The 21,898-nt window shown below is 47.0% G+C and overlaps 1 protein-coding gene across 5 annotated transcripts in view; it reads right to left on the bottom strand.

The window, feature by feature from the left end:
- Positions 1 to 21,898, bottom strand: part of Plc21c (Phospholipase C at 21C) — a 119,622-nt gene that overhangs the window by 34,313 nt on the left and 63,411 nt on the right. For 4 of the 5 annotated variants that reach the window (XM_072910033.1, XM_072910037.1, XM_072910035.1 and 1 more), the window contains one exon: positions 7,779 to 8,836. The gene's annotated coding sequence lies outside the window, so the exon portion shown is untranslated. Of the gene's footprint in view, positions 1 to 7,778; positions 8,837 to 21,898 lie in introns of those variants that run through there. The other variant, XM_072910034.1, reaches the window with a different exon arrangement.

Below are 21,898 nucleotides of genomic sequence, written 5' to 3'. Positions count from 1 at the left end.
TTTGCTAGCAAAAGTTTGAAAGACACGTAAAGAAAAATTAATCTCGCAAAGAAATTAAATTCTTTTCATTTGAATTTTCTTTCAACGCATTACAGTCTCCGGGGGAATCGAAGCAAAATTCTTTTTTTATTATTCGATATGTATTATATATTATATTTTAATTAATATCCTATCGTGATGTCTACGCGATAAATACCACCCCGTAATTCCCGCGGGATTTTTCGCGGCTCTATTTTTACCGTTCTTATTTTCCGGCTTGCCCTTTCGTCAAGATGTCAACGCGGTTAACGAGGAGAGTTAAGCGAAGCAAAACAAGGCATTTTTGTCAGCGACGAGCGGCGCTGGGACCCTCGCAACATCCTCGAATTATGCTAAACGCTCTTACCGAACCTCTGACGCGTCCGCCCCGAAGAGACGATCGTACCTCACGAACCAATGGGGACGTTGAGGCAAAAAGCAAGCACAAATTCGCGGGAGAAAAACGAGAACCGTCCGTCGTCCTTCTTGTTGCTTTCCAAAGGTTCGTAATATATAAAACAAATCTCCATATTTATAGTATCGAAAATTCCTAACTCGCTAAAATTATATCTCAATAGGGGGTTTAAATAATCACCAAAATATACATCTTGTTGACAACTATGAACTTTTTCATCACTTCTGGCCACGTTTTCAACCAAACTATCCGAAAAGCACCTCGCGGAAATGAGAATTTTCAAGAATAATACTTTGACAGGGATCCGGAATACACGAGGATACACAATGGCGTATAACGCATACGAGGCAAAACACACTTTATAACGTCAAGCTGTGAAGGGCGGTAGAATAGCCGGTGTTGTTGCCCCGGCGATGCTCGCGTTGCGGCGCACAAGGAGCCGAGCGCCTCTCGTCCGATAGCCTTAAGTGCCGTATCTAAGTGGGAGGCGAGCAAAAAATCTCAAAGGAGTTAATTTACGCTTCCGCGAAGAGACTAAATGCAAAAACGGAACGGAGGAGAAGGAGCGCGTGTAACGGGGCGATGAGACGACAGCGGGGGTTAGGTTCGATTCTCTTTTGCACGAGCATGAAACCAGTAATCAGAGTGTCGGGACGAACGAGATGAATCGTCCCCCGGTTGCGCGGGACTCTCGTTCTCGTGTCACGATGAACTCGGTGCTGAACTACGAGGGGACAACGTGACTTGGGGCAACATTGATGTCCACGACGCCAAGATAAATCCTTCGGTAATTCGATACTTCGTGTCTTCGCGCCTCGCATCTTCGTCCTGAAGCAGCAGGTCTCTCGCGAGATCCGGGTGAAAATTAGATAGATTAAAAAAAGCACGCCTTCGCGTGCGAGAAGCGACTTTTCCTTCGGGCATGAGACGTTTCAAAGGTCGCATCTCCTCGTTATTTATCCGATCCAAGTGCAAACGGGCGGCGGGAAATCCTTCGTTTTTCGCTATTTCAGTCACGATGCAAGCCACATGCTGTCACAGACAAAGGGGAAAGGAATCGTCGTGTCGTCGGGAACAAGGGGAAAGATATCTTTGACGCACGAGACGAGCACGCAGACGTGCAAGAGCGTCTTCGGCAGACCTTTTCGCGCGATTGGTTCAGACTCACGGACGCATAATTACACCCTTGCGCATCGAAATAGTTAGCTAAAAAGAGAGAGAGAGAGAGAGAGAGAGAGGGAGGAAAGTGGAGGCAAGAGTACGGTCCATGCTCAACACTTGCCAACACGGCGCGCGAGTAGACACGAGGAATTTCGTAGTTTGATTTACAGCTGGCCGGATCCCGCCGTCGTCCATCGAGGAGTCCGTTTTGATTGCGCTTCCCTCTAATGGAGGGTAAACGCTAGGACGTTCATGAATTTGTATTAGAGAATTGGTTCCGAGAGCCGATTCTCTCTTGCCCGGGAACGATCCTCTTATATACTGACGGAGTTTCGCCGAAACTTTGTGCGCAGGAAACCACGGAGACCTTGACGGAATCGTTAAATGGGCGCAAGGGAAGCACTTTTCAGCGTCAATTCGGTACCTGAGTATCGGATAATTATTCAACTTTCATCTCATCGGCACATTTATTTCTTCGCGATCGCCCGTTCGTATCTTGTGATTAGCTTGAGCTGTTTCAAAGAAGTTTGAAAGAAATCATAGACTTTTTATTTAAAGATAAATGTATTTTTTTGCTATAGAAATATAACAATAATATGTCAAATATAACAAAGGATATAAATAATTAATAATGAAAATAATAAAATTTTATGACTTTCAACAAAAATTCTATTACTTGCACCCTCTTGTTAAAAAAAATGTATTATATTTTTTCATTTAAAACTTTTATACTCAAAATACAAAATATTGTAGAGATATCTTTGAGAGAGATATTTGGACGGCAAGTCTCCAAGAAGGATTAATTTTCTGGAACGAGGACCGCATCGGAAACACATAAGATGCTCTCCCGGGACCATCGTATCGCTAATCTGTTTAAATAACGAAACATCCCTCCCCTAGGGGGGTGTTCACGGGCAGAAGGGACCCGCCGAGAGGTAGAGACGGCGGTGGGACGAGAGAGGCGGGTAAACGAAAATCAATGCATCCGACACCGAGCGAGGAACGTCGTTTCGTCTATCTAATGAAACGTACAACGTACTCGAGGCTCAAGTTTCTCCGCTTCTCGATATATTCCTCCCTTGAAACTTTCCTCAGGATCTTTGCTGATTCGGATTCCTCGCCAAGTTAAAATTTAACAAACAAACTTTAATACATTAAACATTTAATACGAATAAAAATGTGTTTAAAAAAAAAAAAAAAAAAGAAAAAAACTATTTTTGTAGAGCAAAAGTTAGCAATGTGTAGGGATGAAACAGGGTTTTTCACATAATTTCGGCAAACGCACAGCGACGTCTTTACATCGACAACAATGCGACTCCACGCGATGAGATAAATTCCTTCGAGTCCTGTTTCTTCGAACACAGGGTGCGGCACTCGCGATACGAAAGCGTATAGCGAAATGGCACACATGCGCGTACACGACGAAACGGGTCTTATGCTAGAAGAACGCTCTCGCTAAACTAACTCGTTTGGAATGCGGCACGAGGGCGGGATGGCAATGCAAATTTATTCAAAACTCGAAAGAGCCCTCGGCTCGATCCACATCCCCCTCTTCCGCACATATCCCTCCCGATTTGAATCCTTCTCTCTTACCCGTCTCCTTCTCTTTCTCTTCCCCCCGTCGTCTTTGCTCCCTTCCGGGGAAGATGCCCGCGGTTACCGGAATGCTCGGTTCACCGCGAAAAACGGCTGATTATACGCCAGAAAATTCGGCACTCCGACGCATTCGTTCCGATCGACCGTTAAGATCTCAATGCGAGGAGCCTTAACTCTAAGAAAGGGGTAAGAAAGAGCGCGTTATCGAATGGAGAATTGAAGGAAGACGCGCGGGCGCCCATTTAGTATCCCAGGAATATATACGTGATATCTACGTGAAGAGGCGCAAAGTGCATCGACGATAATCATATCGCCGGACTTTATAATCGTGTCTCGAAATAACCGTAACCGCGACTTTCGCCGTACTCTGGTCGTAAGCGGCGCGGCGCGGCTCTCAGAAAAATGAGATAAGAGCGGAAGGTCGTGGCCGTACATTAAGAGAGACTTGCCCGCTGGAAGTGAGTTTCTCACGGAAGAGATTTTTCCGTCTGCCCCCGATTAAGCGCCGACCACATCCGGCGATCGTTACCAAGCCAAGCCGCCACACACTCATCAATCGCGCAGCATTCTCGCGTGTAACTCTCAGCTCGGAACACGATCCGGCCGATGAAGAAGAAGAAGAGGCGCAAGAAGAGGCGCCCGCCTTGTCAAGGTCTCCGAGGCGCCACCGATGGAAAAAACGGCGTACGCGGCGCGATCGGGATCCGTGATCCGTGATCCGTGATCCGTGATCGCCGTCGACAGAAGACGAGCGACGAACGTTCCTCTTCTGGCTCCATCGTCATCGTACATCGCGTAATAAACGATCGACGAAGGAGAAAAAAAAAAAAGGAGAAACGAGGAAAAAAAAAGAAACGTCGAAATTCCTCTCGTTCCTCGATTATTTTTACAGCCCATTTTGCTGCCAATCATATAACTCGCGCGCGATATCCGTTCTCTCTTGATAAGCCGTATGCGTGAAAAAGTATATATAATATAATATATGTATCTAATTACCGCGAGAAGCATCCGCGCACGTAACGATTAAATAAATGTTAATGCTCGCTTTTCCTAATTATTTTCTCAGCCTTCTCGTGTCTGATTGGCGCGTCATGCGAACGCCACGTGAACCGAAAACTCGTCGAATCGGAGAATATGCAAAGATCGCACGAACGCGGGGTTCTCTCGCCAGGCAATTTCCACTCGTAACGTAAGGAGCTCTAATCGTCGTTCGTAGATTAACGTAGGTCACGAGAGCCTTTCTCGAATAAGAGAGGAGGCCTAGATCGTTGCTTCCTTTCATCTCCTCGTAATTGAAATCCTCGGTTCATTCACACCATTAACGCACAACGAGCATTACACTACAATTAAGACGTCGGACGAGTCTCACGATCCGCTACTGATTTTGTGGGCTAGATTAAATCCATGCTACATTTACTTTATGCGTGGTTACGTTTCCTCTCTCGACGCCTAATTATTTTCCTCTATTTCAGAAATTAATTCCATTTATCGCGAGATATTCAGAGTAGGCGCATAGATAATTATACACATTTGCCGGATTTTTCATACGACTGGATGTGCGCGCATACATATATTGTAGTTTGCTGTTCCCAATTGCAACATCACCGGTTCTCTCTCTCTCTCTCTCTCTCTCTCTCTCTCTCTCGCTCTTCTTCCTCCTCTTTCGACGAGGACTATGCAAGGTTACTACAACTCGTTAGTATTCAATTTATTAACGTGTGCGCAGTGTCGTGAGGAGGCGTCGGCCGGATTACACGTCGAAGCTGCTGCTTTTCTCCGCTACAGTTCCGGTACGATGGCAAAGCCCTCGCAACACCATCGTAACGCGGAAAATGACTCGTCTTTCGATCCGGCCGTAACGAGATATTCGCAAAATCCTTGGGAAAAGGGAGGGAGGAAATTTATTTTTCGTTTGATTTAAATCTAAAAATTCAAACTATACTCGTATAACGCAAATTAACGACATGAGTATTTTATTATCTAAAGTCTATAATTAAAAATTTCGGGACGCGTTAGAAGTAAAATAATAGAGCTGTTATATTAATAGCGATGAAACAAGAAAGAGAGAGATACCGCGCACGTAACAGTCTGTCATCACGCGGAAGCGTTGTCGAGTTAAGCATCGTCGACCGACGATCGACCGGGAACCAAACGAGCGGGCAACGCGAGACCGATCGTCGAGGATGTCGTCCGATCGTGGCTGCGCGGCGGTTCCTCGTCGCGTGTATGTGTGCGTGTGTGTCCGGGGTCGGATGAGCCGCGCGGGAGGGACAACAAGTCCAGGTGATCTACGAGAGAGTTATACCGTAATGGAATAACCATAGGGACGACGAGTAATTGTAAGAATTAACTAATAACACGGCAGCGAAGTAGGGTCGTGCGAACCCGGCATCCTCGGGGCCCGTAACCTGTCATTCTTCGATCCCTCCTCCTCTTCGCCATCCAAAGGGATCTATCAATTACTTCGCTCCTAAGTGGAGATCCTAGATCGGACAATAGAATTGGGCCCCGTTTCTCGATGGATTCTTCGCATTGGTATCCGCGCCGCGCCGCGCCGCGCCGACTACGCTCGCCCCGCCGGACGGATTTGCATGTGCAATTAAAGCGGCGCGGCTCGACTTTCGCGTCGCGTCGGATCGCTGCACCGCGCGCGAGTCCTTCCATCCGCGAAATTACAAGCAAGCTCGAACCTTGGGCGTTCCACTTGGATCGCACCGGCAGCGTGAGAAGTCGAGAACACACACAGAATCTTGGCGAGATATTTCTTCTCTACATTTAGCGTGAAATATAATAACGATAAAACTGATTTTATTTTTCCAAATATATTTTATCGAGGAGAGAATATGAATACCTTCTTAATTTTAATTCCTTCTCCAATCTTATTTATCCGTCGAGTTTGTGAAGCAATGTTGCACGATATTTTTCGTCGAGTTTTTTTTCTTCTTTTTAATTAGCGACATTGGGCGCGCGAGAATGTGCCTTTCACTCAAATGTTACGCGAGTCGCGCGTAAAGTAAAAAACAAAAAGCAAAAAAAAAAGAAAAAAAAATGGCAGGGACCGCTTGTGCATGGTCCGGGCTCGGTACAAAGCCAAAAAGTGACTTACCGGCGGAACGTTGAAATTCCATTCGCGTGGCCGCGCTATCGCTGCGGGCTTTTCGCGCACCAACGTTTTTAAGCCGACAATTCGCCCTCCGCGCGCGCGCGCGCGCGCGCGTTGCCATACGACGTGTCATTTAATTTCCGCAATAACGCTTTTGTTACCGATTAAAAACAGAAAGAGGTACGAGGTACGAGGTACGAGGTACGATGAGAAAGAGAGCATTGGGCGCGGAGAGCGTGAAACGAGATGGGATACGAGGGAAAGAGAGAAAGATGGGAGAGCCGGCGGGGGGTGAATACGAATGAAATGGAGAGGGACACGAGAGACAGAGAGGAAAAAACGAACGGCGAGCATTGTTTCGCGCTCGCGCGTCCATCCGCCACGGGGCCCCGGTCCGTCGCGGCTAAATGCCGTGAAATTGTCATCCTACAGTCACAAAGGGAATTCACTCTCGCAACCGGTGAAATATAAACGCGTTTTTCCAGCCGGCCGTTTTTCCACTCCGATTGTTTTTTGGGCCGGATTATTGTTTTCCGTCGCGCAAACCTCGCCGACTATTATTTCGCCAACAACGACGAGATCGCTAGTTATTATTAGTGCGGATGCGGGGCCGAGAGCGGAGCAGTTTTATTCGAGCTACGGTGGCGAAATGAAATTCGAAGGGCGGAGGGGAGAGGAGATCTCCCAACACGAAGGTACGCCTACGATTTATACGATCGAACGAAAGATCGATCTCGCGCCAGAAGAGAGATTGCGGAATAATTTTTTATTTCATACTAAAAATGAGGAAACGCAATGAGGGACCGAGAGAGAAAGAGAGAGAGAGAGAGAGAGAGAGAGAGGAGACGGGAGAGGAAACGAGCGAGCGAGCGAGGCAATTTCGGTCGCGCAGTACGATCGATCGCGACGACGTGCAGATAATTCTTTTCTCTAGACCGCCTGTGGAAAAATTCGCGGCCACGGAACGTGCCGTTCCCGCGAAGCGAATTAAAAGATTATCCGTGTGGCTGCGGGCGAGCGAGCGGCGCGGCCGCTTCAAATTGCTCCTTCATTTCTGGAGCAATGCACGCGAACCTTTCAATCTCGATTTGAGTCGAGAGAGCGCACGATCGATTAGGGAATTTCGAAGCCCGAGACGACGTGTCCCTCGGGTCCGCTTAACCCCCTACTCGTCGACCCTCTACCCACCCCCTTTCCCCCGTATCCGTCGCCCACCTCCCCCGTTTCCCCCGACTAGGAAATTCAACCGTGCGTGATCCGATGGAGTCTCTCTCTCTCTCTCTCCTCGCCCTACGTCCTTTGCTCCCCGTCGTCGTTGATGTAATATTGGAAAATAATGCACTACCGAGTCGCGCGCGGCACAGATTTCAGAGAAATCAGCGCCCTTCGATCGATCAAAGAGTATCTTGTTCGACGGACAATCAAACGGATAAAATAAACCATATAGGAAATACATTTTACAAAATTATTTTATTAATATTAAAATAAAGTGGTGATGAACTTTTCACTTTGAAGCGTAACACATGATAAATAATAATATTAAAATAAAAGCTGAGGAATTGCATTGTAGGAGGAAAAGAAGGATGAAATTTGAGGAGAAGCGAGAAAGATATGAAAGGCGGAAATGATCTTTTTCGCGTTTCCGCTAAATTTCTCCCGCGTCGAGGTGTTGGTTTTCAAGGGCCGGCGTAGACGGGAGACGCGTTAAGACGATATCGCGGCGTGCATACGCACGGACGATGAAAACCCAAGGGCAATTAAAGGAGGAGCTTAACAAGCCGGAATCACTATCGTTTCCTCTGCATCTACTCGCGTTGAAAAGATCCACTGCGTAATAAGGTACATACATCCAACGTCCGCCACCGCGTATCCAAAGAGCATACTTAGGCGTAATACGCGCGTGTATCGCAGACAATTAGGTCGTTTCTTTCGGCCCGGCGGCGATGCCTCTCCGGTTCGGCGGCGCTTATTTAAATCAGCCAAACAACTCTTCCTCCCAATGTCAAAATCATCGATATTATTGCAATTTCGCGACAAAATGCGTACAAAAATAGCGTGTAATTAAAACTCAACAAACATCGGAATATGCGGATGCGTACGCACGTTTTTCGCGAGCTACTACTTTTCAAACGATTCCAAGACATTTCCGAATCATGCTGAACAAGCAAATGATACAGATGTTACGATCGGTTCTCTCGATATGGCAGATACGCATCGAAGCGTGACATGCAAAGTAGTTGGAGAAGGAAGAAGGGAAAAAAGAAAGAATTCATGGCTGAATCTCATTGTCCATCGGTATTCTCGCATCGGTTGCGAAGCTGGTCAACGCGATTCCAACAATCCCAATTTCCTGCCATAGTAATCAAATCGCAAGTGAGTGAAGGAGCAAGCAAACTCTTTCTCTCTCTCTCTCTCTCTCTCTCTCTCTCTTCAGCTGGCAGCTAGTTACCTGCCGAGCAGTTATCTCGCATCTTTCCCACTGGCATCGTTAGCACCTCCTCTTCTCTCGTTGGTACCGAAGACGAGGTGAAGCCGGTCGTAACCTATGGACACGTAAAAGTTTTGTTAGACAGCACGTTCCAGCGTAATATACGTTTGTTTACAAGCTAGATACGAGACGCATCGCCGTTCCATCGCATAACTGTCTTGGAACAGAAAACTTTTTATTACCAACATGTGATTTAAAATGAAATTATTATTAATAATATTATCGATGGAAAAAAAAAGAATGAAGAATATGAATGTATGAAAATGTTAAAGTCGCAAATATATACACATATATTCACGTATTTTTTTCTTTAGAAATTATTTTACGCTAATAATTTCAACAACAACTTTGCATTTTACTGCTGTCATATTAATAAAGGAAGAAATCTTATTGAATTTTATTGACAATAAAATGAATAAGCGAATACCTATAGCCATATGCACAATGGCTTTTGTAGCGAAATTTACAAATTTATGCAAAACAGGGAACGGGTTAGGTTGCTGATATATCGATAATGTTCGACGTGCTCGTCGACACCTTGTGTCGTTCGCAGACGTGAAATTCTCGCGCTGTACGCAAGTGCGTTTGTATGCCAGGGCCACGGGGCAAGAACGAGACGAGGCGAGGCGAGGCGAGGCGAGGCGAGGCGAGACAAGAAAGGAGTAGAAGGATAAAGGAGCACTACGTGCTATGGTTGAATCGAGGGTGAAGGAGAGCAGAAACGATTGAGTAGGCGCTGGGCAGCTGTCGAAAGATTAAGATAACCCTGAAGTTAAGTGAACACGGGGTGTGCCCCAACTGTGGATTTAAGGTGATTAAAGGCACCTGATATCAAGAATTATTATACCATATATTTCGTAGTGCGGCGAAGCTATATTCTGACGGTTGCATAAATTTCGCGCCGCAGCCAATAGTTAAAGAAAAAAAGAAGCAGAGGACAATGTACCCCGATTACAATGCTTGTACATTATCCAGCGTCGTCTAGCATTTCCCGAAAAACCGCAATAACGAAGAAAATGAACGACCAATAATTTCCTCCGGAAGATCTCTAAAAATACGGCCATTAATTGAGGTAAGATCGCATCGATGCATTGTACACCGATGCGCCGTAAGACTCTTGTCACGAGTCTCAGTGATCGTGTGCAGGCACATACGGGAAAAGAACAACGGGGTGACTCCCGACCTCGTGCAAGCAAGGAACGTGACTCCTCGTGAGGTAGGAATTGGTGAACCCGTCCCCGCACCCGATCAGATGATCCCGAACGACTTCGTGACTTTGTATTTGCTCAGCCATTTTCAGCCGGGGAGTAAGGTTCGAGAGACTATCCGCCCCGCCGATCGGACGTATCCCTTTTCTACAAGGGTGGGAGAGGGGGATACATAATTATATTATAATAAACTGTAACGATATATACGAGAGGCCAGCTATCTTTGCTTGCCCTCCTGGCTCCGGCCGTTTCTACGGGCTCGCCATCGTTCTCATCGAGGTCGTCTACGACCAACCGAGGAGGGCATCCTTGTAGCTTTTTCTCGACGTAAGCCTCCCGAGAAATCCCCGACGCGCCTTGCACGAGCGAGACGACGGCCGGGCGGAAGAAGAGAGAGACGCTAATTCCTCGCGAAGGTATTCTCCCGAGAGAGGGACCTCCGTGTCAGAGGGCTGAGTTTATCACTGTCATCTCTTGACGCCGTGGTTCTGCCGTCTTAATAGGTTTAATGTCCGTCGTTCGCTCAGGCCCAGGGTCTGACTCTCGATAGCCGCAACTACTGACACGTACGCGCCCCCTTCCCCACTCTCTCCTTCAGTATCCTGCGCGATTTTTCGTAGCTTCCGGGTATATCGGTCAAGTGATTTTTAATTGAAATCGCGTTCGCGAAAATATCGCCAATATATCGCAAACGATTTTTCTTTCCTCGACATTTGTGGGGGGGAGAAAAGCGATTAAAAAAGAACCTCCTCGCGCGCAACTTGCAAGCTCTCAAGAAAAAGCTCCTCCGAGACCTAAAATTTTCTCGCAGATTCGTGAGTGCCCCCTCTCTCTCCCCTTGCCGTCCGTCGTGCTACGATGTTGGTTAAATCAAGGTGCTGCGCCTGGGTGTTCGCCTTATCTCTCACGATGTTTACTCGGAGAGAAGCTATGCTCTTCGAGCACTGCAAATATCGCAGAATGCGGACATTGTCGAGGCAATGTATATTGGTACAGGTTAAGAGAGGAAAGAGAGCTCGGAGGCCTCCGGGTCGAGAGACGGATGGATCTTCATCTCCTTCCTCTTTTCCCTCTTCTTCTTCTTCTTCTTCTTCTTCTCTTCATCTTCTTATTTTTCTCACATTATTGTTCACTCTGGCTGCGAGAAACAACAGCATCGATCAATATGTTTCCTCGAGCGGAGCGATCTGAGAAAACAATGCTATATTCTTGGCACTGTTTTGTTTATTCGATACTATTGTATCATTTTTTAACGCATATGTTCCAAAAAAAAAAAGAATTAATTTGACCAAAAATTAAAAACGCATTAGAAGGTTTTTAGTATTTTTTTTTTTTTTTTTTTTTTTTTTTTCCTTCAAGAGAAAATCGCAACGTCAAACAACGTTGAAACATCTTAAACGCGAAAACGAGGCGTTGAAGAGCGTGTCGAGGTACGATCGCGCGAAATAAAAAGAAAGGTAATGAGGCAAGCGAGGGTCGGGAGTCGTTGACAAAACGGATTACCCTAAGACGTCGGGCGGCAGCGCGGCGTAGATGGAGGAGTCGCGACGCGCCGCGTCGGGGACGACGCAGAACCAAGCACCGAAGAATGAAATGGCCCGAGATCCGAGACGCTGTCTAAACACAACCCTTTTCCTTAATCATTTAAGTGATTCGGTAAGCGCCTCGTCTCTCCGCTCGTCGAATCGCCGCGCCGGTAACTCTTGTGTAAACTCGACCCTTTCTTACGGGAACGTCATCCTCCGCCGCCGCACCGTCCGCGTCCCTTCGTCCGATAATGATAATACCCCCTCGCTCGACTGGAGAGAAAGGGAAATAATGCCTCGCCTCCGATCGTGCCCCCCATCTGACGCTCGCCAGCCCGGAAAAAGTTACGTCGCCGCTATGCGCAGAATCGTATGAATAATCGTCTAAAAACAGAAGACACATCTTTATCATCCTTTTCTCCAAGAACGCGTTGCGAAATAATAAAAAATTCCTTTCTCTCAAAGACGCCATCGGAAGAATTAAGCGACGCGATATTAAATTAATAAGATTAGATTAGCGATGCGAGTGTGGGTTTGTTATATTCAAAATCAATATTTTCGATTTACATATTTCATCGCGCATAACGCTAGTATCTCGCGATCGCCAAGATCGAATCTCGCTTGCTCCCATATCGTATGTAATGGGCTTTACATTTGAATTGCCGCGGCCAAAGTTCACGAGGCGGCAAAAGTCGAAGCGACGGGCCGGGCCGACGTCGAGTTCGATTAATTTTCCGGTCATTATTTTTTACGACTCCTTATCGCCAGCTCAGCTCCCTGCACCTCCATCTTATTTCCCTCTCGACGCCGATCCTACGAGGTTTTGACGTAAGGATCCTTTCCCGACCAGGACAGAGACTGTTGAATCTCCGCTTTATTCGCGCTACGATTATCGGACCAGCAGCGTCGCAGAGATCGCACTTATTCCGCTTTTTTTTACGTAAACGTCTCCGCGAATCATGATAGCTCCTAAAGATGTCTTCGAGATAAGACAAAATCGCATTGAAAAATTATTACGGATATACGAATAAGAGAAAAAAGGATGGGAAATTATTCGCAGAATGGACGAGAGATTATTATTCCGAATATGTCGCATATTAATATCTCTTCTTCGAAGCTATAAAAATTGTAAGATAAAAATTGTAAGATAAAGTAAAAGACTCTCTCTCTCTCTCTCTCTCAGTGATATTAACGACGGCGTACCGGTAATTATCGAATGATAAAAGATACGATAAGTCGGCAAAAAAATTTAATACTTTTTCCAGTCAAATAAGAATATATTATCTTTCGCACTTAAGTCGTCATTTGAATAACGGTTAATTACGGATGCGCTTATACGAACAACAATTTCGTTTCAATAACCGAGTCACGTGCGAGTCACGTTTGCTGGTATCCCGTTTATCGTGGCAGAAGTAACATTACGCTTAACGAGACTGACGTATCGCGCGCGATACGATAATGGCAAGTTCGAAGGGAGAAGGATTCCTCACGGACGCGGTTCCTCCTCGCGGACATCATCTTTGTTGGTTCCGTTTGACGATCTCTTCTCCGATCGAGTTCTACCCGGTGGTACAAGGAGGAGCCCCGTAGTCGGCTTGGGCGGAGCCTCGGAACCGCAAAACACCGGCCGACTTCACTTCGCGGCTCTCCGACTACTATTAATTATTTATGCTGCGAGCAAGAGAGAACGCTCCGCGCCGTTACCAACCCCGTCGTCGTAGCCGCACACGTGTGTTGCACCGCGAAGCGAGAGAGTCGGGGCCGGGGCCCCTGCTGCCACGGCGCCGGTATCGGTATTATAGAACCGGGCATCGCGAGTCGAGGACCGGGGAGAACCGGGCCAATCCTATCGAGAGCTGCAATCGATTCGCCCGGAATAATAATCATGATTGGATTCCCCGGAGTTTTGGGGGCAGGACTCTTAGGTCCCCTTGAGCGCGCGCCTCGGCTTCTCAAAACGTCATATTAAAAACGCAAAGCTGCACACTCGGACCATCCTCGCGTTCGCCGACCGATCGTTCTGCTTTGGTATCAATGATCCGGCAAAGAGAAACCGATGATTAATGATTAAGCAAAAATATAGGTATTTATATCGGGCATAAACTTGTAAACAATAAAAAGAATAAGAAAGACGAACCTGCGATTATAGCGCTCGATTATTATCAAACAAATCGCGCTATATAGGTATGTATCTGTTGATCACGCTCCTTTACAAAAACTATTTTGAATGCAGCCGTAATTCGCAGAGAAATTATACTCGAAGGAATACTCGAGGACGAAAGCATTTATTTCGACGCGCACGAAATTAAACGACACAGCCGCCACCGCTCTCTTTCTTCTCCATTGGATGCGCGATCGCTCGACGCGATCTATCTTAGAAATTTTCGGCGAGCACATTCGCGAGGAAAAAAGGCAGAGAGAGAGAGAGAGAGAGAGAGAGAGAGAGAGAGAGAGAAGAAACGATGAAGGGTAAAAAGAGCGGGAGAAAGTGACGACGTTAGAGAAGACGAGACGGGGATGGACCGTGGAAAAGGAGACCGGGGGAGGAAGAGGAAGGAAGGGGGCAAAAAGAAAATAAAAGAGACGTCCGGCGAGGAGCATTTTTCTTTTGGACCGCGGTGGAGCAGCCACCGTGTGATTACTCGGGACGAGGGGGCATATATGAGTAATTTGTATTCAGCCCGATCATCCGTATCGAAATTCGAATCTACTTAGTTCTGAGAAGCGCCGGTGCCCCGGCCGTCCTCCTCCGAAGCTTCGATCACTCTCCTCCATCCCTCTCCTCTGTCTCCCCCTGATCCCCCTTCTCTCTACCTCCCCGGAGTCGATCCACTATTCCACCCTCTCGACTTCGACTACAGCTTAATATAATATTATTCGCCGGTTTAGTTTAATGGTGCCGGGCGATTATTATGTGGCCAGAGTCCGATCGACAGGTTGGCTTCTTCGGCCCCGGGTACTCCCGGGTTCTCTCTTTCTTCCTCTCTCATATACCTCTCCTACCTCCAGAGTCGTTCTTCTTTCTACGGTATCCTCTTTCGGTTTTCGTTCCCTTTCGTTCTCTCGTACAGCCTGGTCACTACACATGCCGCTGTACGAAAATACATGGTGTGTTTATATATACATAGCTTTTACTTATGTATGCACATGTATACGCACACTCGTGCAAGGATGCGGTTGTTCGCATCTACGTACTCACGCCCGTAGATACCCGTATTCTGCAGCGGCCGTGAATGAGATTCTCTTAAAGCCCTCTCCCTCCAAAACAAAACGCTATTATGATTAGTCGGGAGTATATAGGTGGTCCAAATTACGCGGGTTAGGTTCCCTCGCCAGGGCGGAGATATTCCACGTTCACTTGAAAATATTCATCGGATAAGTATATAAAATTAATTTTACGCGTCCATTGTAAATATAAATCGTAGGGGAAAAACGACGAATTTGTGAAAAAAAATTGTAAACAACAGTCTTTGCAACGTCCTCTGGAACAAGGAAGAAAATTATATCCCCGGAGAGGGATAATTCCACCTAAGCGAAAGCTCCACCTAATGAATCGCCGCGGAATTTGCATTGTGAAAGGGGCGCGTTTATAATACATTGCTCGGCGCACGTTTCAACTCGTTACGGCCCGCGCGTAAGAGTCATTAAGAGCCGAATAATTACTCGGTATCGTTCCGGACTTGATAGATCGTCCGATCCGTGGCCGGTTTGACCCGCGACACTCGGGACAGGATGAAGAACAACGGCCTCGGCAGTCGAAAAGCTGCCCTTCAAACGCGAACCGTAACGATTATAAGCGGCACGATCTCTCCCGATACAAACGAGCGCACGTGGATAATAACATCGCCATTACGTCGACCCTAAGAGAGAAGCTAACCGTACGAGTACGAATTCATTTCGTTGAGAATCTCTCATCTTTCTCAATATCTCCCTCGCGAGTTTCCATTACCTTGAGAGAAACGCTCTTTTTCTGAAACGCGCCTTACGAAATCTCGTTTATTCGATCGCAGGAATGACAATGTGACGAGTGACAAGTCGCCCCCTTCGGCTGCAATCTATGTACGAGGATCGATTAAATGGTGGCAAGAAGTCGAGTAATGCATGCGGTTTGGCTGGTGTGGTGCGGCGGGTGATTGTAGCCGGTAGGATATTAATGAAGATATTCAAATGAGACAAAAATGAAGGGGGAGAAACTGGCCTTTGTCGGGCGTAAAGGTTCCACCGGTGACTCGGCCTATGTAGATTACTCTTCGCCCCCTCCCCCTCCCCCTCCCCCTCCCCCCGCCCTTTTTCTCGAGAGACTTTCTTCCTCCTTCTCTCTCTCCTCGTCGCTTCTTCTTAAACTCTTTATCCTCGATCCGCCTTAACCTCTCCACCTACCGATCGTTTACCTCCCGGAGATTCGATCGTGCACCGACTGTCGGGACGAACGTTCTTTTAATTTGTAACGCAGATTCCCATACTTTGCTAGGGAGAGACGAAAATAGATTTCAATAACGCGTTTACATCGCGAGTAAAATTTCAATCATTGAGTTTATTTGAACTATTTGATTTTCGAATCTAAAATATTTGGGAAAGATAAAAGAAAAGAGCAAAAGCGTCTATTTTTTTACCGAAAGTCTCGAGCGATCGCACAAAGGAAAGACCCGCGCGTTCCTCGACGACGAGCGAATTTTTCGCCGCGGGAGATGGAGAATGATTAAAACGGATTAGCGCCGCGAGAACGCATAAATTGCCGGAATATCGTTACACACGGAAGGTCAGAAGCGCCTCGCCTCCGTGAACCCGATCTGTCATTAAGCGGGCTGCTTAATTCACTTGTTTCTTCAGTTTCCACTGGGATGAAATTAGAGCCGCGTCGCGCCAGCCCAGTGGATGTCATTAAGAGCCTTTTAAATCGCCCTTAAGACCCGCCGGGCCATTAGAGGCTCGCGCGAGAAAGGAAAAGGGCCAACCCTTGTACATATCTTTTTTCCCTTCCGCAGCGCCATCGCTACCGACACGTTGTGCCTTCGTATCGCGGTTTCTAACGTTAACGGTATTTCCCCGTCACGACGACGCTCCTCGCAATGCGCTCTCTCGGCTTACGGCTCTCGTCGAGACTTGGTCTCTTACGCGTACACTTTGCGCTTTATCCACTTAGTTGCGAGTAATGTCATTACTCGTCTTCGAGCGTACTGCGACATGGGAGGGGCCGCTCCCATCGGTGCTTATTTTCCCGCGTCTACATACAAGTCCTCGAGCTCTTTTCTTAATAGTTCAAATTAACATACATACCGTGACGAGAGCCGACTCTAGAATATCTAGAGCAAAAGAATCTTATGCGATGCGAAAAATGTTTCCCATGAAAAATCCTGCGAGAACTAAAAAAGATTCAATTTAAGAACGCCAAATGTTACGGAACGTAAGACGGTAGCCATCCCTCAAACGGTAGCCACGATTTCGATTTTCCTTTTCGGAACGCTATTCCTCCACGCTATTCCCAACGAGAGACACAAAGAACGGACAACGCGTGTCGGCCCAATTTTAATTGATATTTCGCCGACGATGGCGGCCCATTGTCTCCTTCACTTCCATTATTGGAACCTTTGTGTTTCGCCGGTACGGTGCGAAACGTCATTTTCGCCGGGATGCGCCTCCGCGTCTCAGGTCGACGATCCTATTTGTCAAGTCATTTCGGAGCGTGTATACCTGAGCCGCCGGAATCTCAACTGTTCGGCGACCGGAACGATCTGCCTTGTAGAGCGTACAATGCGGCAAAAATGCATATTGTAAAGTGATGCTGGACGGAGATGGACCGCGTTACAAAAGTAACCAGTAAATGTACGCTCTCGCTAAATAATAAGTTTCGACGATAAGACTATCGACGCCAGTGATTGAAAATATATAACTACAATATTTGTATTTACATGACACATTTTAGAAAAGAAATTACATTTCTCTCGTGCACATTTTAATTCTATTTAAATTCAATTTTTTTATCGCGCGATAAAAAGTATTCTTTGTGAAATTCCCGGAACCAGGAAGCGATTTGTGAACTAACTCGACCGCTAAATGGCAGATATATGGCGGGTGATTAGCGCATGCGAGCAAATAGGTATAGGATTCGCGATAACACGAGCCAGTTGCGGGTTAAGTCGCGATACTCTTGATAAACCCTATCTGACGAAGTACGGTAAAATCATGACCCTCTCTAGCTTATATAGGTAGCAGAGTCGGTATTTATACGATACGCAGGCATAAAAAAAATAGTACGCCGAAGGCAACGTGCTCCACAATCGCCTCGCCGCACCGCACCGGTTTGCTGGGGGACACGCAGTTTTTTAATTAAACTTCTCCGCTAACTAGACAACTCTATTATTTTCTTGCTATGGAAAAAAAAAAAAAAAAAAAATAAATAAATATTTTATCAGCCGTCAAGCGAACGGATCCCACTGACGATCGCTTCTGCAATTCGAAACGATCTCGCGGATTCCCATAGCGTGTCAACGTCGTGAAAGGAGAACGTCGCGCGGTGGAAAAAGTCTCGAACGTAACTCGAAGAGACTTCCTCCGTCAGTCTGTCATTTTACGGGCGAAGCCCGCGAAGGAGGTCGCCATTAGTCACGAGTAGGGAGGCGGAATGCCCCGAGCCGCGCAATTACCGTGTGCATTAATCTGCCCGCGATGCTGATTATTAAAGCGACGACAATAAGAGTAAAGTCGAATGAAATGCGAAACCGCCGCGGCATAAATCGCCTTAGGAAGTTTCCCCCTCCCCCTTCCTCTCTCTTTCTCTCCCCCCCCCCTCTCTCTCTCTCTCTCTCTTTCTCCGCCACTTAATTGTTGCACTCTATATGCTAAACGCGACGCGGCTGTGCGTCGTGTCGGCGGTAGCCGCGTGTGCGATATCGCGAGCGAGTCTCGGGCGAGTTATGGCACAGTCGCCGCCTCCGTCATGCGAACCGTCGAATCGCTTATCTCGTCCCTTGGCCGCCGGCGAGAACGACCACTTGGCGAATTAATTAATCTCCCTGACGTACGCGGCCTACGTCGCGCCTACACCTTCGAGTCTCGTCCATAAAGAATTTGAATGGCACGAAAGCTTTGCTGAAGCTCGGCTCGCAAGAACTGTATTATTACATGTTAGAGAGAGGGGAGACGAGTCTTGAGACATTCAGATGGTAGTTTAATATTGATCATCTTTGCGATATTTAAATAAAAAGTTTTGACAAACGCGAAAATCCCCATTATGCCTATACATATGCCAACGGGAAGGGCCTAGAATATCACAAAATTCTATTTGACGTCACTCAATATTCCATTAAAACAGACCTTTAGCAGCGCAGTTTTTTATTTCACGATGCGGGCTGCACAGGTGGTATCGCCAACCCGTAGGTAGGGTACTTACAACAAAGATGCCCGCGGCACGTAATATTCAATGACAGTCCGTCCGTACGTCCGTGGTCGACTTTGTCCATAAGGGTAGTATCGTATATCCCATTGTGCGATTGAACCGCGACCGGATAGTTGTCTTTTTTCCAGAATCCCTCTCATCGGAATAACGCACGCAAACGGTTATTAACGTTGTTAATTAATATCGCTAAAAATTGTAATGATACGCAACGACGCGAGAGTATAAAGTCAATCGGGCAAAATAATATTCTTCCATTTTCCTGAGCGCTTTACGGAATGCGTTTCTTTGCGTCTCAATCGCAGCGGTCCATGATAATCGCAAGTCCGGCTAATGTATCATTAGTCGATCCGGTTTTGCGATAATTACAAACACACTTGGGAGACTCCACGTGTGTTATGGGCGTATAATCGTTTTCATTAATATTTTAATCTTTACTCTTCCATAGAGAGATCTCTCGATTTCTCTTTCTCTTTCCATATGAGAAATTCTCACCAACGGTTACTGACGCGATGATAAAATCGATGATCGCCTCGTTCTCCGTCACGTCGATCAACGACGCTTTAGCCGGGAATATCGAGCGAAGAACTACTGGACCAGACGGTCGCGGGGGGTACAACCGACACGGCGGGGTGACGATAATTGCGATCAGAGCCGCCCGATGAAATCCTAATATTACGGGCGCGGATACGCATCGAATATGAGCATCTAGGTAAGCCGTCGCGCCGCTAGTCGCGTTGGACGACGCAAAGCGGATGGGAAGGAGCGCGGTGATGCGAGGGGCAACGGCGGTGAGAGTTGCGGAGCCGGAGGGGACAGAGCAAGAGGGAGGCTCGACGCGGCCGAGCAGGTATAACCTATTGTAATCAATATTAATTACTCGAGACAATGGAATCTCATTGGACTCGATCGTTCAAGCGGCCTCACGCGGAGGGGTACTGATGATGGGCGGTGGGAAGAAGAGAGAAGAGCCCGGTACAGAAAGAGAGAGAGAGATAGAGAGAGAGAAATCAGGGATGCAGGCGGGAAGGGTTTCAGAGAGAGGAGGTCGTGTTTGGCTCCAACGGACGGACACGTAGTGTAACGCGCGCGTTTACCGCGCGAATGTGTGAGCGACGCGATGCGCACTCGCTCGCTCGCTCGCTCCGTCGCTGTGCTCCACGTTAGAGCATTATCTATTGTTGTTGACGTTATGCGTTGTGCACGCGCGCGGGCAGCATCGGCCGCTGCGGCCGATGATCGGCTGCGGACGATGTTGTCGTTGGATGCTGCCCGCCCGTTGTCGACGCGGCGATGCGGTCTCCCCTTTCCGTACCCTCCTGTAGTTTGGCCTCGCCGCCAATTCCACTCTCCTCCTGGTCTCTCTCGCACGACTTTCGATCCTTCTCCAGTCGCGAGGGATTCGGGGACAGCTAGGCAGGCAGGCGCGGGCGGAGAAACGACAACAACAACAACAACAACAACAACAACAACAACAACAACAACAACAACAACGGCGACGGCATCGACAACGTCATCCGATGCGAGGCCATCGGATCGTCGCGTCGTTGCTCTGTGCCGGGGGCACGCACGCACGCACGCACGCACCCACACGCACACACACACACACACAACACACACACACATACCGGACTTACGTTCTCGTTACGCGGTACCGCGTTCCGACTACGGCCTGTGGTCCTCGTCATCATAGCGACGCGTTGTTATTAGAAATTAGATGGCATATCTCTCCGCGCCAATCGGTCGTTCGCTCAGGGTACGGATTATTGGACGAGGAAACGTACGACGCGCGCATTAACGCCATGAATTTCGCGAGCGAAGCAGAGAACGTGGGAGCGATGATATACCAGCGAGTGACGTGACTCGTTTTATTAGATCCCATACCGTTATGATTATAAACGCACGAGAGTCGCGCGGGAAAAGTCGCGATAACGCCGGGTGCAAACGGGATAATCGCTAATTATCGAGCATTAATTAATTAGCCGCGCGACAAGGACGCGCGACAAAATACTCTACCGGCTACTTGACGACGACAGGAGAGGACAACGCCGACGACACGACGATGACGACCGCTTTTTACGTTACGTACCCTACCTCTACCCGTCCGCCGTGCCTGTTGTCCGACCGGTTAAGTAAGCAACGTTACGCGGTGGAAATTAGTTCCCAGAAGGGATCGGTTTCGCGTGTCCACCCCTCATCACAGCTCGGTGCGTGTTACGGCATTATATCTGCCGCGTCGTACAATGCGTCCTATTACCGTTGACGGTTAACGCAGAAGCGGATTTTCTCGCGGAAAACTCTCATCTAGCTGCTACAAGATAATTCGTCTTAGAATGGCGATTCTTAAAATTGTCGTCTTACATGAAACAAGAATCCACTCGAGAAATATTTTTGCAAATCTCGTTCTCGCCCTTTGTGAACAAAATTATATTTATATTTTTCGCGTATGATATGTGTATTATATTAAAAAAAAAAAAAAAAAAAAAAAAAAAGATAAATTATAATTAATTTTAAAACAAAAATTTTTTTTTACCGATCGTGTTGCGAAATCCGTCCTTGTTTGTGGAAAAAAGAATAAAAAAACTCGCTTGCCTCTCCTTATTCACCCTTAAGCGCCGAGATCTGTGCACCCCGGTGAGTTTTACAGTTCCCCTAATGTAGCGCACTTCGAAGAAGAGCCTTTCCTTGTAGACGGACACCTTCCGGAGCCGTATTGTTTCCGTTTTGGAAGCGATACGATCTCCATATACATATGTATAAAGTTGCTCGATAAAGTCGCAACATATATATTATATTATATTAGCGTAATAATCCTAATTAAAGCAAAATATTAATCAAGAAGAAAGAGAAAAAATAATGCTCGCGATAACATTAAAATAGGAATAGCAAAAGGTATATTTTCAAACTATGAAAAATATTTCTGTTTTAGAATATTATATAATAATGATTGATTACATCACTCATAATATATATTTCTCAGAATCAATAAA

Source organism: Anoplolepis gracilipes, chromosome 17 (genome assembly GCF_047496725.1).
Source record: "Anoplolepis gracilipes chromosome 17, ASM4749672v1, whole genome shotgun sequence".
Taxonomy (NCBI): Eukaryota; Metazoa; Arthropoda; class Insecta; order Hymenoptera; family Formicidae; genus Anoplolepis; species Anoplolepis gracilipes.
Note: the sequence above shows the minus strand (reverse complement) of the source record. Positions and strands in the feature narration are given on the sequence as shown.